Source organism: Trachemys scripta, chromosome 19, assembly GCF_013100865.1.
Source record: "Trachemys scripta elegans isolate TJP31775 chromosome 19, CAS_Tse_1.0, whole genome shotgun sequence".
In the NCBI taxonomy this organism is placed as follows: Eukaryota; Metazoa; Chordata; order Testudines; family Emydidae; genus Trachemys; species Trachemys scripta.
Window position 1 is genome coordinate 17,535,640 of NC_048316.1, and position 14,737 is coordinate 17,550,376.

The 14,737-nt window shown below is 53.2% G+C and overlaps 1 protein-coding gene across 2 annotated transcripts in view; it reads right to left on the bottom strand.

The window, feature by feature from the left end:
• LOC117867881 (chloride channel protein ClC-Kb-like) overlaps positions 1–12,511 on the bottom strand; it is a 33,666-nt gene extending 21,155 nt beyond the window's left edge. The window contains exon 1 of one of the 2 annotated variants that reach the window (XM_034753295.1): positions 12,388–12,511. The gene's annotated coding sequence lies outside the window, so the exon portion shown is untranslated. Of the gene's footprint in view, positions 1–4,461; positions 5,863–12,387 lie in introns of those variants that run through there. The other variant, XM_034753294.1, reaches the window with a different exon arrangement.
• Between the last annotated feature and the right edge of the window lie 2,226 nt (positions 12,512–14,737).

A 14,737-nucleotide genomic window follows, 5' to 3' on the forward strand; every position in this document is an offset into this window, starting at 1 on the left:
GTGCACTCCCGTGTAACAGCACTTTCTGATTCAGCAGATGTTCAGAGGCCTAGATTCGGCACTGGTATGGGCTGGGCTCCTTTCTGGGCAGGACAGGGGCAAAAGTGGCTGTCTGCCAGCTTTGTTGGCCCAGATTCTGGGCACAGCCATGACCCAGTTTGTTGTAAGTTTTTGCTGCTTTATTATTGGGCACCTATGTTAACACCCCCTGAAATTCATGGGGCAATTTGCCCCTCTAAGGGCTATTGCTTCAGGCTCTCTGCAAACTCAGACATCACTGCATTGATAATACTCACTTCACCTTTCAAGGTTTTCTTCACATCCAGGACAGCTAGAGACTTACTGTTTTTTTGTTTTAATGAAAGTGGAGATCCTCGCATAGAAGACGGCACCTTCAAAACCAGAGCTGGGTTGCTGACTAGGCACAATCCGGCCCCATTCAAGCTAGAGAGAATTCCCAGGTAGCCGGTTATGCCATTTTTCCTGCTGCTTCGTGCCACCCACTGGAGTGGAGCCCCCAGGCCTGGGCCAGAATCCAGCCCAAAGAATCTCTGACTTGCATTGATCACTAACGTGCTGAGGAGCAGATGTGCTCATACTCAGGGTGGTGAGCCCATCCCACCGCTCCCACCACTATTTCTACGTTTTACCGCGCTAGCTCGATCAGACCTAGCATGGGCATGTGTCCGGCAGCTGGGCATCTCACCCCAGCTCCGGGGTAGATGCAAGGGCGCCAATTAGGGGGGGTAGGGGAGGGCAGAAGCCCCCTGAGTTTCATACAAGAGGTGTGCAAGCTCCCAGGTGGAGCTCTTGACTACAGCCCAGCATTAGTGGAGAGGAGAGGTGCCCCTGGGACAGGGAGCCAGGATTTTGTTTACAAACAGAGGCCGGGTGATTAAGATCAGAAAGGGCTGGTGATTAAATGAAGGGTATGGAAGTGGAGGGGGGAGAGGGAGGAGGGTTGTGTTAGAGAGAACACGGGCCGGGGGCTCAGAAAAAAACACAGCAAAGCACTGAGCCCAGGTTACATTCAGAAAAGGGGGAGATTTGGGGGCATCGGTGAAAAGAAGGGGTCAGACCCAGGGCAGGGCTAGCAGCGTATAGAGAGGTTCCCGCTCTACCTGTGGTACTTATGTGGCTTCATCACTATAGTATCTGAGGCTGCACCTCACACTGTCTAACCTATTTGTCCTCCCAGCCCCTCGGTGAGGTCGAGCCGGGCTGTTCTCCCCATTGTACAGGTGGGGCACAGAGGCGCACACAGACTAAAAGCCAGATTTTCAAAGGTATTTAGGCACCTCGTGAGATTTTCAAATGCACTTAGAAGGTTTGGTGCTTTGTAAACCCCACTAGATATCGAGCTGCATTTTTGGGTGCCTAAAAGCCTTTGAAAGTCTGTCCTTAAAGCACTGGCCTGGGGTCAGAGAGGAAGTCCATGGCGGGAGTAGAACCCAGGTCTCTCAAGACTAGCTCCCTGTACAGCAGACCAGCCTCTCTCTCTGCTACATGCTGCAAAACAAGAGGACTCTGATAGATGGTAGCAAAACCAAGGCGCCCCCTGAGCTCCCAGCTGAGGAAGCTAGCCCCCAGCCCCTTCCCCGCTGTCCCCCCTCCCCCACAGCCTCACCTCGCCGCCAGCGCTCTGGCCCGCCGCTCCTGCCGGGCAGCGCGGGCGGCGTGGGTGGCTGCGAGCTTCTGCTGCTCTGAGCAGTATGGTAAGGAGGTGGAGGGGGGTGGATAAGGGGCAGGGGGTCCCCAGGGCCGGGCAGGGGACAGGGAGCAGGGGGCAGTTGGATGAGGTGGAGGTTCGGGGGGGGCATTCAGGGGATGGGGGGGTTGAATGGGGGTGGGATCCTGCGGGGCGGAGCTCTCAGAAGGGGATGGTCAGGGGACAAGGAGCAGGGGAGGTTGGATGGGTCTAAGGGGGCAGTCAGGGGGCGGGAAGTGGGAGGGGGAAGATAGGGGGCAGGGGCCAGGCTGTTTGGGGAGGCACAGCCTTCCCTACCCAGCCCTCCATACAGTTTCACAACACCAAGGTGGCCCTCGGGCCAAAAAGTTTGCCCACGCCAATATAAGCTGTGTAACTCTGGATAAGGTGGCTCGGATATTTAAGTATGAAGTGTATAGTTATTGACCTCACATGTTATCACATGGTCACTTGTGATGTTTAGATCTATGAGTGGAGGTGCTGATGGCAATAGAAGTTTTGATTAAGGACTAGAAGATTTGACCCTCCAACTTTCTTTCTAAAGGAAGAGCTGCCCAGAGGTCCTGTGCCTCTTTATTTTCCTTTCCTGCCTGCAGTGGCCCTGATGTACCTCAGAAGTCTCAGTTTTTTTCTCAACTTTAAAATACAGAATTTTCTTGGTGTTTGGTTTTAAATATTCTCCTGTGAGAACTGCAATTCAGTCACTGCGGTGTTGTGTTTAAGAGCTTTCTGGAAAGGAACTAGCCTTTAAACAGAAGTAAAAGCAGTGTTGCCAACTCTCATGATTTTGTCATGAGTCTCCTGATAATTGTTTTCTTTAAAGCCCCAGCTCCTGGAGTCATGTGGATATGTGATGATTTCAGCCTTCATTCTTACAGAAAAATGAAGTTTCTAGTCCTCGCGGCTGCGGAGAAAGCTTCAAAATGTGACTCTAGTGCACCCTAAAGGCTCAAAAAAGCAGAAGGCAAATAAAAAGAACCCCAAATCTGTTATTTTTACATAATCTCATGATTTTAAAGCCAATGTCATGATTTTGGGTGAGCCTGATTCATGATTTTTTAAACATTGGGGATTGGCAATACTGGGAAAGTGACTTGAAAGTGTCAAAAGCAACAAAGAGTCCGGTGGCACCTTAAAGACTAAGGGCTTGGCTACACTCGGGACTTCACAGCGCTGCCGCGGCTGCGCCGTGAAGCACGAGTGTAGTTGCACCGCCAGCGTTGCGAGAGAGCGCTCACAGTGCTGTATGTACTCCACCTCTCCGAGGGGAGTAGCGTGCAGCGCTGCGAGCAAGTGTGCAGTGCTGCAGGCTCTGATTACATTGGCGCTTTGCAGCGCTGTACTCACGCTCAGGGGGGTGTTTTTTCACACCCCTGAGCGCAGCAAGTTGCAACGCTGTACAGCGCCAGTGTAGCCAAGGCCTAACAGATGTATTGGAGCACGAGCTTTCGTGGGTGAATACCCACTTCGTCAGCCGCATGTCATGGACATTTCCGGAGGCAGGTATAAATAAACGTGTCAGTTTCACTCCTGTTTAAGGTTAGTCTCTAGTCTATTATTTGTAGTGAGGTAACGCCTCTAGAGCCCCAGGCAGGCACAGTATAAACTCACGGGGCTTTGCTCTAGTAGGATGTTTCCAAAGTTAAATGATCTATTCCAAGCTTGGTGAACTGCAAAAGAAGTGATAGAAAGTCGTCTAGATTTTTCTACAATTGTTCCGATTGTTGTATTCAGTTAGTAACAAAGAATATACATTAAAATTTTAAACCTAACCAGTGTTACTTAAGTGACTTGATACAAGATGTGAGAGCATGTTAGTATTAGAGCTGAGTGGGTCTAATATTTATTAAATCCTCTTTTTTTTTTAAGATAGGAATTAGATACAGGGGTCCTATCAGCTAATTTCTAAATTATCTGCAAAAAAAAAAAAAAAAAAAAAAAAAAAAACACCCCTAGGGTTTTCAGGTGCCTCCTCCTCTCCGCTTTTCAGGGACAGACGCGTACCCAGTGCCAGAGATGTGACAAATGGCCATTAGTTGCATCACTTGTCAGTGACTATCCCGATGAGCACGGACTGCTAACAGGGACCCCTCGCAGTTCTTGCCCGGATACTATCACCTCGCACCTTTCAACTCACTCATTGGCCAGGCTGGACTTAGGCCAGGGCACCGGGTCAGCAGCACCCTGGGAAAAGTTCCAGAGCATCGTCAGTGAAAGCGAGGAGTCGTAGCCTTGGCCGCGAGGCTTCTGCGGAACAGCAGCACCTCCACCAGCCCGTAACCAGGCCAGATTTTGCTTCGTTATTGGCTCCAAGGAGGAAAGAGCCTCTCCTAACAAACCAGCAGCAAGATCAGTTTCATTTGTTGCCTGTTCTGGGCGCTCACCACTGTGACTGGGTTTATCCCGCAGCCCCCGCAAGGAAGGGAGCCGTATTATCCTCCCTTTACAAATGAGGAAACAGAGCCTGGACAGACAAAGTGACTCAGCCCAGGTTGCCAGATCTCCTGAGTCCTAAATCCAGTCCTTCCCCATGCCGATCCTTCTCCACTTTGGAACTTTCTTATGTACTGACAGAGCCCAGTCCTGCTTTGCCTGGGAGCTCAGCTAAGATCGCAGGGCAGTGCGATATGGCTGTATCAGTGTTTAAGAGAGTGCACTGCAGCCCAGCCCTGGCCACGCTGAGCAGAAACAGCCTCCTTTCCAGGGATTTGGTACGCTCAGAGGCCCCCTGCTCAGAGCACTACAGGACTCACCTGTGTGCGTCTCAGGACTGCTGCCGCCTCCGGAGTTCTGCAGGAATCTGCCTCCCAGCCTCTGTACTTGCACTGGCTCGGTACCACTGCACCAGTCGCTGTCCCTCCTCCCCGCCCCACCCAGGCAACAACACAGGAAAGATTTACAGTCGCTATTCAAAACGTCCTTGACAAGTCAACCGGAACCACCTGGGCTGGAGTCAGCCGGAGTAGCAAGGGAGGGTTCGTTCCACTAGTGCCCGGAGCGCAGGAATTTTTCGACGATACGGTTTTCCATCTCTAAACACCACTTCATTGAAACCGAAATGTTCCTGGGAAAGGGCCGACACTTTGGGGGGAGGGGGGGGTTTTCCACTTCAAAACTTCCCTTTTTCAGGTGCAAGTGACCTGATTCCATTTTGTTTTGTTCCAGATTTTGGTTTGAGAAAATTTTCAAGGTGAATTTTTTCGTCCCACTTTGGGATTGGAAATATTTTTGGCATCTCAAAAGTTCTTATGGGATGGGGAAATCATTTCCCACCAGCTCTAGCTAGGAAGATCCCAGGGAAAACTCTTGGTAATGTGGCCCGTTGCCTCCCGGCCAGATCCCCCACTGAAGCAAGGTCACCTGCCAGTCCTGACCCAGGCTCCAATGGGGTTTCTTCCAGTGTAACTAGGATAACTAACAATAGGGGATCTGCCAGGAATCAAGAATCCGGATGTATTCAGCGACGCTGATGTGACAGATAGCCATGCAATAGCAGGTCTGCCACAGAGACACAGCTCAGCTCCCCCTGAGTTCAGCTCAGTTCTCAGGGAGGTTTTTGCTTTGTTCTTGTCTCTTTAGGAGCGGAGTTCAAGGTGTATTAAAGAACCGACTTGGAGCAATGAAAAGGCAGGGGAGTCGCTGCTCTAGTCAGTGTCGGCTCGCCGCAGGGGCTCAGCGCCTGTGAACGTCAGACCTTCAGTGTCTCAAGTCAGGGTCCCAAAAACGGAGCCAGAAATCAATGACTCTTTTCAAACATATTGGCCCGAACCACTCTGTGCCTCAGTTTCCCCACAATACTAATCCACCTCGTGAGTTGTGAGGCTTCACTCATGCATTGCAAAATGCTTTGAGCTTGCTCTGGAGTTCAAGTTATAACTTCTTATTATTCTACCTTAACCTGTCTGCCCCAGGGAAAGGAAATCCACCTGTGCCGTCATCCTAAAACGCACCAAGAATCCAGTTCATGGCTCTTCCCCTGTCCATGTCCCAGTCACCATGTCTTTTCTCAGCATAGTGCTTAACTGATGGGTTTGTGACCCCCCCCTCTTCGTTCTGGCTAGAGGGGAGTGGGTTCCTGAGGGGGGTTAGTAACTTGGGATCACGGTGTGGAAGGGGTGCTAGTCACTCACGAACCTCTTCCCACCTCCTCCCAGCATTCTGGGCTCCTTAATCTCAGTGCAGCAATTCCCAGGCTGGCACCGGGCGGAGGGATCGGGTTTCCCATTGAGCAGGGAGGAGTGGCAAGCCGCCCAATGGGAGGAACTGCCGCCCGTAATGAGAGGGCGCTGACTGACTCCAGGAGGAGTGAGTGCCGCCCCGCACAGGCGGAGGTCAGTGATGGCTCAGGCACCACCTGCAGTTCTGCCCCTGAGCACAGCCGGGAGCAGCAGTCTCCACAAACGTGCCGGGGCGATGTAGGGTCTAGACACCAGCCAAGCCCTGAATGGAACCAGATGGGCCCAAGATATGGCGTCAACACCGAGCACCAGCCGACCCTGAAATGCAACAGCAGCCCTGGGCCCCAACAGGGCCTGCAGTGTGGGGAGGGTCTAGACCAGGAGTTCTCAAACTTCACTGCACCATGACCCCCTTCGGACAACAAAAATTACTACAGGGGGGATTGAAACCTGAGCCCGCCAAGCCCCGCCACCCGGGTGTCCCGAGTTTATAGGGACAGTCCTGATATTTGGGGCTTTGTCTTATATAGGCGCCTATTACCCCCCATCCCCGTCCCGATTTTTCACACGTGCTGTCTGGTCACCCTAGGGGCAGGGTAGAGAGGGGACACAAAACCCCACCTCCCCAGGCGCCAAAGCTGAAGTCCAAGGGCTTCTTCAGCCCCAGGCAGGGGGCCTGTAATCTGAGCCTTGCTGCCCAGGGCTGAAGCCCTCAGGCTTGGGCTTTGGCCCCGGGTCCCAGCAAGTCGAAGCCAGTCCTGGCAACCCCCATTAAATTGGGGTCATGACCACAGTTTGAGAACCGCTGCTCTAGACACCACTAAAGCCGACGCAGACTCCGGACCCCAGCAATTTGTGCCTGGAGACTATGGCGATGGGCCCTCTCCAAATACCCCAGAAAAATGTTCTCATGGTTCCCCTCTGAGAGCCTGGTTGAAGCCTTCAGTCCCCAGCCCTGGCCTGGCGCTCCAGCCAGTACCCGTAACACCATCCCATACCCCAGCGCTCCAGCCGGTACCCAGCCCTGGCCTGGCACTCCAGCCAGACCCGCCACACCATCCTGTACCCCAGCACTCCAGCCGGTACCCAGCCCTGGCCCAGCGCTCCAGCCGGTACCCGTAACACCACCCTGTACCCCAGCGCTCCAGACGGTACCCAGCCCTGGCCCGGCACTCCAGCCAGTACCCGTAACACCATCCTGTACCCCAGCACTCCAGCCGGTACCCAGCCCTGGCCCGGCGCTCCAGCCGGTACCTGTAACACCATCCTGTATCCCAGTGCTCCAGTTGGTACCCATCACACCATCCTGTACCCCAGTGCTCCAGCCAGTACCCAGCCCTGGCCCGGCGCTCCAGCCAGTACCCGTAACACCATCCTGTATCCCAGTGCTCCAGTTGGTACCCATCACACCATCCTGTACCCCAGTGCTCCAGCCGGTACCCAGCCCTGGCCCAGCGGTCCAGCCAGTACCCCATCCCCAGCTCTGGGGGGTGGGGGCAGTTAGTCCTGATTAATGCCAGAGACAGTAAGATCAGAATGAGGCCTCCTGACAAAATCTCTTGGATTTTGTTCTGGGTTTGTACAGTACCTAGCCCCCTGGGGACGTGGGCCTTGGCTGGGGCTCCTGGGCAGGAGTCTCTCTCTTACCTGCAAACACACACACACACACCACACTCTCCCTTCCTTCCTCGAGAGCCTGGCTACAATTTTTAGCCCCCTTTGGAAATAAATTCCCTCAGCCCCTGGCAGGATGGATCTGAAACCCTGCAGCATCCGGGCGCATCACCCCCGCCATCCCCGCCCACTCCTGCTGAATGCTGCAGCGTTTTACGAGGGGCTGCCAAGCAGAGGGTGGGATGGTTGACGTTCCTTATCCCACCCTTTCAGATGCATCCTTCTCCTCAGGGGGCTGGTGCCGGTTTCTTTCAGTGATGACCTGGATGGGTTCAGACATCACTGGTTTTGTTTTGGGAGGTCAAATGAAGCCTGTATCTCAGCATCACTTGATCATGGAGCAAGACCATCGGTCAGCCCCAGATGTTCTCCAGCCTCAGTCTGGATTCACCCCAAACACCCACAAACCAGGCAGTAAGTCTGGCCTCCCCTTCAGCTCCATAAGGAAACCCAAGATGTGGGGGAGCTGGGCCTGGTTTCAGCTCCAGGGAAGGGACAGGCCTGACCCGGAACCCCAGATTCAAACCCACTGGGGGCTCGGAATTTCACAGCCGGCCTTTAACTGCGTAACAGGCTGAACAAAACCCCCAGATCAAACCTCGCCCTTTCCCCAGGCCGTCGGGTGGTTGGAAATACAGGCTTTTTCCAACGTATGGCCACACTGCGCATGTGCGATAGCAGGGCTTGAGCTCGCACGCTACGAATAGCAGGGCAGTCACAGCAGCTCAGCCTCTCGACCCCAGCCGACTGCCCGGGCTCCAGCCTGAACTCACATCTCCACAGCGCTCTGGTTAGCACGCTAGCTCACGCTCTGCTAGGGTGAGTCTGTGGACCCAGGCTAGGAGGCTCACTCCCCGCTGCAGGGTAAACACCCCCCAAGTGACTTAGGAGCCCAGGTCCCATTTTTAAAAATAATGTAGGGCCAATTTTAAAGGTATTTGGGTGCCTAGAGAGGCCTTAGGCACGCAGTGGGATTTTTGAAAGTGCCTAAGTAGTTCAGGTGCCTAACTCCCATAGGCCTCTAAATACCTTTGCAGATTTGGCCTTTGGGTCCTTTGGCACCTAAGTCCCATGAGATTTAGGCTCCTAAGTCTCTAAGTGACTTTTGAAATGGGACTTAAGCTCCCAAGTCACTTCATCCTTTTTGAAATTCTTACCCCGGGACTACTCCAGAAGTGAGGCCATCAGTGGAGAGGACTTGTGATTTGTCCCCATTATAAATCCATAGAGAGAGAACACGGACGCCATCTCACAGACTTTCTGCTCCACGGGCTGTAGAGAACAGCCTGCAGGGCCTGGCGACGGGTGACGGGCCGGGCCGGGCCACAGGGGCTGTCAGCACTGAGGCCTGGGTGAGATGGAGGAGAGGCAGAGCAGAGGGGACAGGGAGGGGTGTGTGTGTGTGGGGGGGTGAATGCTGGCCTCGGATTGTTCATCGGGGGCTGACACAAGGCAAAATACCCACGACAACCTGCGGCTCTGGCCCCCGCCGTAATTACTCAACATCTGGATCTCCTTACGTCTCCCCTTCCCCCAGACACACGCGTTGCTATTCGGAGCTCGGCCCGCAGCCCTGCTACGGCCCACCTTAAGGGCTCTCAGCCTTCCCCCAGCTCGCTGTGACATGCCTGCAGGCCTGGCTCATCGCTCTGGGTAGTGCACAGTCCCAGCACGGGGCAGACGCACATTCCAGCCGGCTCACAGGCCCGCACATTTTAGCAACACGGACATCAGCCACATTCCTGGAGTGGACGCAGGGTGGGTCAGCAAGCCCTTTTATCAGGCTGAGAAATAAAACCTTAAATGGTTGAAGGATCGGCTAAGGGAAGGGCTGGTCGGGCCCAAAGGGAGCCTGTCAGACGGCAGCGGGGGCTGCACAAGTTCCCCTCTCCATACAACCCTCCCCGTGCACCCAAGTCCTGATCTGCCGCTCCCCCAGTCCTGCCGCTGCTCCTCAGGCCTGATCTGCAGTAACTCCTGCTCATAATCCAGCCCTGAGCCCCCACACCAGGCTCTGCTTATGACAGGCCCCCGGTATCTGTGGATATCCTGCCCCACAAACGGGGGCGCTAGCCGTGGTCTCTCTTGAGTAGAAAGAGACACTTTGGGAGGCGGTTTTGTGCTCCGGACAGTCTTCCCCTGGGGCTAAACTGGATCCTGTCAGCATGGCCAGGAGAATGCACAGCACCATGTCTTGCAGTGAGCAGCAGGGACCCCTCATCCCCGTGGCCACATAACCAGCAGAGAGACCCCCCCAAACCAGACAACCAGGGCGCTCAGCTCCTAGGAACAACCCCAGGCCATGCCGGGAGAGGGAGAGTCTCCCAAGCCCTCTGTCCCATGGAGACGGCTCATGACGCCGGCAGGGGACGCTGCCACAAAGCGACATGGATGGAAAAGGCTTCCTCACGCGTGCCAGAAAGAAATGCTTCTGGACGGTCAGGGCGGCCGAGAGCCACGGCCTGCGAGGCGGCAGCTGCACGTCCTGCCCTGGGGGCACCACTGACCTTTCCGGGCCAGAAATCATCAGCCCAGAGAGCTTGGCAAACCCAGTGGGGTGGAGGCCGAGGGCCAGACCTAGGCCGCAGCCATAACCAGCGCAGCAGGGCCAGTCTCCGCTGGCCGCAAAGAGCAGGACGCTGACCCTGTGGTGAGGCGGCAGGCTCAGCTGTTTGGCTAGGGCAAGGACAGCAAAACTCCCCCAATCACAGCGGGCTGCTTTGAAGCATTAGGACCAAATTCGTCTCTGGAGCCACCCTCACCAAGGAGGGGTTTGGCCCTAGGAGTTGACTAGATGCGGGCCCCACTGCTGCCGATGGGAGTTTTCACCCTGATATCACGGTGCTCAGATTTGGCCGCGACTGGGGAGCTGCACGGCTGGAAACGCTCTGAAAGCCCCAGCTAGTACAGACATCTTGGGCCAAACGCTGCCCAAGGCCATACCCCCCGGCACACGCCTGATTCTCCACTGCCTTGTGTTCAGCACAGGGGTAAGTGACGCTCCACAGCCATGCCGGTGTGTTGTTAATCAGGGCAGAATCCAGCCCGTCGTCCCTCAGCAGGCTTTGCTCCCACCAAGTCACACTCCAGCTTCCCTGCCTGATCGTGCTGGTAAGAACACGGGAGTTGGCTCACCGGATCACCCCATGGTCCATCTAGTCCCTTGAGCTGTCTCTGTCAGTAGCCAGCACAAGCTGCTTCAGAGGAAGGCTCGAGGAACGCAGGATGAGTATGGATTAACCTGCCTGTAGAGGAAGGTCCTTCCTGACTCCTGGCAGCTAAGTTTGGCTGATGCCTTGAAGCAGGACGGTTTTAAAGAAAAATCCTATCTTTTGTAGCCCATTATCTCTAGAAATGTCTGACCCCCACACTAAACTCTCAGCGTCTGCAATGTCCTGTGGCAATGAGTTCCACAGATTAATTATATGTGGTGGAGGCAAGTGTTTTATCAGTTATAAATGTATCGCCTTTCCATTTCAATGAATGTCCCCTTGTTCTTGAGTTATGAGTACAGGTAAATAGAAGCAGCCAGTTTCTCTCCTCTAGATTCTTCCCTGTTTTCCATACCTCCATCATGTCCAGAAGAGAAGAATGAGGGGGGATTTGATAGCAGCCTTCAACTACCTGAAGGGGGGTTCCAAAGAGGATGGAGCTCGGCTGTTCTCAGTGGTGGCAGATGACAGAACAAGGAGCAATGGTCTCAAGTTGCAGTGGGGGAGGTCCAGGTTGGATATCAGGAAAAACTATTTCACTAGGAGGGTGGTGAAACACTGGAATGCGTTACCTAGGGAGGTGGTGGAGTCTCCTTCCTTGGAGGTTTTTAAGGCCCGGCTTGACAAAGCCCTGGCTGGGATGATTTAGCTGGGAGTTGGTCCTGCTTTGAGCAGGGGGTTGGACTAGATGACCTCTTGAGGTCCCTTCCAACTCTGATATTCTATGATTCTATGATTCTATGTCCCCTCTTGCTGGGTTTTCTCTCTTAACCAAACAGTCCCACTCTTTTCACTCTCTTCTCGGCCATATTTCCCTGCCTCTAATTCTCATTACCCACCTCTGAGCTCCCTATAATCCTGCTCTGTCCTTTCGGAGATGCGGTGACCAGCTCTGAACGCAGTGTTGCAGATGTAACACCCCATTGATTAATAGAATGGCACTGTAGCACGGGGGGATATCACCTTCTGGCTCATCGTAGTAAGAGGGACACAACCAAAGAAAAATCTGGATTTCTAGATTGCCCTAAATCCTCCAGTATGCCAAAGCCCTAGATCAATGACAAGCAGCCACCTCTGGGGTGAAGGTCAGCTTCCATCAGTGTACCGCACAATGGGGGAAGAAGACATTGTGTGTGAAGAAAGTAGGGCAATCACACCCTGGGAACAATTAGCAGACAGCACTTGGGATTCTAAGGTCTAAGAGCCGCAGAATAAAATTGCTTGGAATTTAGCAGATGGGCTAAACTGGCCTTATTGAGATGTGAACCTGTGGTTATAAAGAACGGAGGGATTTACACCCTAAGGCTCTGCTCCCTCAGCCATAGCGTTTGAGAGTGCCAAGGCAGTGAGTTAGATAGCACAGGCAAATGTAGCCGCCATGCCGTGCTCTTCTGAGATGACTCAGACGCCACTTCTCGGAGGTGGATTTAACAAGAGGGGATGTTGGCCAGGATCATGCCCTGGAAGGACTGTGAAGAGATCTTTAAGTTCCTTCCACTGGCGGGAGACATACAAGGCAGGGATGAACAGCAGCATACGGGTGGAGAACGGGTGGTCACCTCGTCTGCGTACACCAGGCTGGTCTGTCAAACACAGGAAGTTCAGGGGATCTCACCAACGGAAAGATGGCTCCTTGGCTGTACAGAGCAGAGCAAATCAGGATGTGGGGTGAAGACGACTCAACCCACCGACGTCAGCTGATGTGAGTCCCCCCTCTTGCCACCCTGGATTCTTCAGTGGAGACATTTGGTCACCAATATCTAGCCAGAACAAAGTTTCATTGAGTGACTTGAGGACTCTGGTAACAATAATGTTGAGGAATAGCGTAATATCCCTTTAAATAACTTGTGAGCATCTAGTGGTGCTTACCATGTCCGGTGTTTGAGACGGCACCAGAAATCAGAGCAGCAGCATGTATGGAGCTAGGCATGGCATGACTGCATATAACTTACATGCATGTGTCCTATGGTAGCACATCCCCCGGCAGCCTTTCTAGCACCCCCCGTGCATGCGAGCTGCCCTCCAGCTGAGTGGTCTTTAAGAGCCAGTCCCTTGCAGGCATTACGGTGATACTGCACCCCATATTCTTCACAGTGATATTATGAGGATATAATTATGATGGATTTTATGCAAGGTAAGTCATGTGAGGTGTCATTAGAAAGGTTACGATTTGCTGAATATGATTATCCTATTTGTATGCATGTATCATTTTTGTATTTGAAGTGATGAATATCGACTATGTATCTATTTCACATGTAGTATTTCTGGCCTTTCAATCTAGATGCCTGGCCGGGAAGGGCCGGTTCACGTTAATGAGCTATTAGAGAGAACAATGGGCCTTAGGAGAAGTTTCCTGAGGACGCTCCAGACAGCCTCCGAGTAATGGCTGCTGTGACACTACAGGGACATATGACCAGGTCACCTAGTGCTGGACTCCATCTTGGGATGTCAGTATTTTTCCACTGCTGGCCTGGGAACCAAGCTTTGAAACAAAGGGGTTCCGCCCTATGCAAAAGTGATATAAGGCAGGGGAGTGACATCATCTTGGTTCTTCACGGACTCCCCCACCCACAAAGACTCCTGGAAACACCTGAGGAACAAAGACTGAACTGGAGGAAGGGCTGGACCCAGGTTAAAGGGATTTTTAGCCTGTGAATGGAACACCTGCAGACTCCAAGCTATAAGCAAGTGCAGCTTCCCCTTAAGAATCCGCAGCCTGCTCGTATCATCTCTTAGGGTGAGAATTTGCTATTCATATCTGATCTATGTAGTATATTAAACTTAGTTTGCATTTTTTTGTTTATTTGCTAGGTAATCGGCTTTCATTTATTTGCTATCCCTTATAATCACTTAAAATCCATCTTTTGTAGTTAATAAACTTGTTTTTGCTTTATCTAAACCTAGTATGTGGGAGTCATAACTTGGGGCAGAAACCTGTTGTATATTCCTCTTCACACGGAGGGAGGGGGCAAATGTCATGAGCTTATGCTGTACAGTTCCCTGTGCAGCACAAGACGGTATCATTTTGGGTCTATACTCCAGAGGGGGTGCGTGCCGGAGGAGCTGGGAAGTGCCATAGCTGAAGCCTTCCCATGCAGGGGCTGGTCAGAGCGTCTGCATGTAACTGCAGCTGGGTGTGTCCCTACCTGTATGTATGCTGGGGAAAGTGCAGGCTGAAGCCTGGAGGGCTTGGCAGCTTGTTACAGCAGTATAGTGCAGAAGGGAGCCCAGGCTGGTGGACCAGGGGGGCTCAGTGGTACCCCAGTTCCACGTGGCACCCCGGGGGGAACCCATCACTATTGCCGAGTCATTCAGCACTCAGCACAACCATTGTAACTATTGTTCTTTCACCACCGGGGGTCTGGGATCTTTAGTCCACCTCCTCACAATGCTGGACGCCTGGGTCCCGGGACTGCCTCCGGGGAGTCCCAGCCCTTGTTTCAAGGCCCTGGTGCACAGACCTTCTTCCCCCCTTTCAGCCCCAAACTCTCCGTCAGGGTTTGTTGCCTGGCGCACTCTCAGCCCCTTGGCAGACCTAGATTCAGTCTCAATCTCAGGCCTTCTTTCAGGATCTCTCACTATTTCTTTTCCAGGGCCTGCTGCCCCAGCTCTTCTCCCCTGCAGCCCCTTCCCTACCTTGCAGCTCCATTTTCAGAGATCTTTTACACTCTCTCTCCCCGGTCTAAATTCTCTCTTCTGGCCACACCTCCCCAGGAGCAGAAGCCTTCCAGCTGCTCCACAGTGCCCCATTATTAATCCATCCTCCCTTCTTTGCCCCGGCTCATGCCAATTCCTTCCCCCACTCCATCCTGGGAGAAGGAGCCTCGGCTCAGAGTGACTCAGCCCCCTTCTGTGACAATCATCAGGTTCATTTATGATCTAACTGTACCTGTTCTTTTTGTTGGACGAGGAGCGAAAGGCAGCCAGTAACCTGCCTTTCCTGTTTACCCACTGCCTCTGGAAGG